The following is a 1,829-nucleotide window of genomic DNA, read 5'->3' as shown; positions in this document are numbered from 1 at the left end:
TGCTTGAACAGTGCATATGTCTTTTGAAGTTGTTGTTTAAGAATGTTAAATATGTTGGCTCTTGAAAGAATGATGACAAGGAGACATGTTATTTGATAATCTGAAAAATCATAAAAATGATTCTTGAAGCAAGAAAAAGCAGCAAAGAACAAAGCTTGCAGAAAAAAAATGGTGAAAAAAAAATAAATAGAAAAAGAAAAAGCAAGCAGAAAAAGCCAAAAGCTCTTAAAACCAAAAGGCAAGAGCAAAAAGCCAATAGCCCTTAAAACCAAAAGGCAAGGGTAATAAAAAGGATCCCAAGGTTTTGAGCATCAGTGGATAGGAGGGCCTAAAGGAATAAAATCTTGGCCTAAGCGGCTAAACCAAGCTGTCCCTAGCCATGTGCTTGTGGCGTGAAGGTGTCAAGTGAAAACTTGAGACTGAGCGGTTAAAGTCAAGGTCAAAAGCAAAAAAAGAGTGTGCTTAAGAACCCTGGACACCTCTAATTGGGGACTTTAGCAAAGCTGAGTCACAATCTGAAAAGGTTCACCCAGTTATGTGTCTGTGGCATTTATGTATCCGGTGGTAATATTGGAAACAAAGTACTTAGGGCCACGGCCAAGACTCATAAAGTAGCTGTGTTCAAGAATCAACATACTGAACTAGGAGAATCAATAATACTATCTGAACTCTGAGTTCCTATAGATGCCAATCATTCTGAACTTCAATGGATAAAGTGAGATGCCAAAACTATTCAAGAGGCAAAAAGCTACAAGTCCCGCTCATCTGATTGGAGCTATGTTTCATTGATAGTTTGGAATTTATAGTATATTCTCTTCTTTTTATCCTATTTGATTTTCAGTTGCTTGAGGACAAGCAACAATTTAAGTTTGGTGTTGTGATGAGCGGATAATTTATACGCTTTTTGGCATTGTTTTTGTATGTTTTTAGTAGGGTCTAGTTACTTTTAGGGATGTTTTTATTAGTTTTTATGTTAAATTTATATTTCTGGACTTTACTATGAGTTTGTGTGTTTTTCTGTGATTTCAGGTATTTTCTGGCTGAAATTGAGGGACTTGAGCAAAAATCAGATTCAGAGGTAGAAGAAGGACTGCTGATGCTGTTGGATTCTGACCTCCCTGCACTCAAAGTGGATTTTCTGGAGCTACAGAACTCAAAATGGCGTGCTTCCAATTGCGTTGGAAAGTAGACATTCAGGGCTTTCCAGAAATATATAATAGTCCATACTTTGGCCGAGTTTAGATGACGCAAAAGGGAGTTGAACGCCAGTTCTACGCTGCAGTCTGGAGTTAAACGCCAGAAACACGTCACGAACCAGAGTTGAACGCCAAAGACACGTTACAACTTGGTGTTCAACTCCAGAAGAAGCCTCTGCACGTGTAAACTTCAAGCTCAGCCCAAACACACACCAAGTGGGCCCCGGAAGTGGATTTATGCATCAATTACTTACTTCTGGAAACCCTAGTAGCTAGTTTAGTATAAATAGGACTTTTTACTATTGTATTTGACATCTTTGGAACGTTTAGTCCTTAGACATTGGAGGCTGGCCATTCGGCCATGCCTGAACCTTCATCTCTTATGTATTTTCAACGGTAGAGTTTCTACACTCCATAGATTAAGGTGTGGAGCTCTGCTGTTCCTCATGATTTAATGCAAAGTACTACTGTTTTCTATTCAATTCAACTTATTCCGCTTCTAAGATATCCATTCGCACCCAAGAACATGATGAATGTGATGATTATGTGACGCTCATCATCATTCTCACTTATGAACGCATGCCTGATAAACACTTCCGTTCTACATGCAAACAAGCTAGAATGAATATCTCT

The sequence above is a fragment of the Arachis hypogaea genome, chromosome 15 (assembly GCF_003086295.3).
Source record: "Arachis hypogaea cultivar Tifrunner chromosome 15, arahy.Tifrunner.gnm2.J5K5, whole genome shotgun sequence".
Taxonomy (NCBI): Eukaryota; Viridiplantae; Streptophyta; class Magnoliopsida; order Fabales; family Fabaceae; genus Arachis; species Arachis hypogaea.
The sequence above is the reverse complement of the archived record's forward strand: the minus strand, read 5'-3'. Positions refer to the sequence as shown.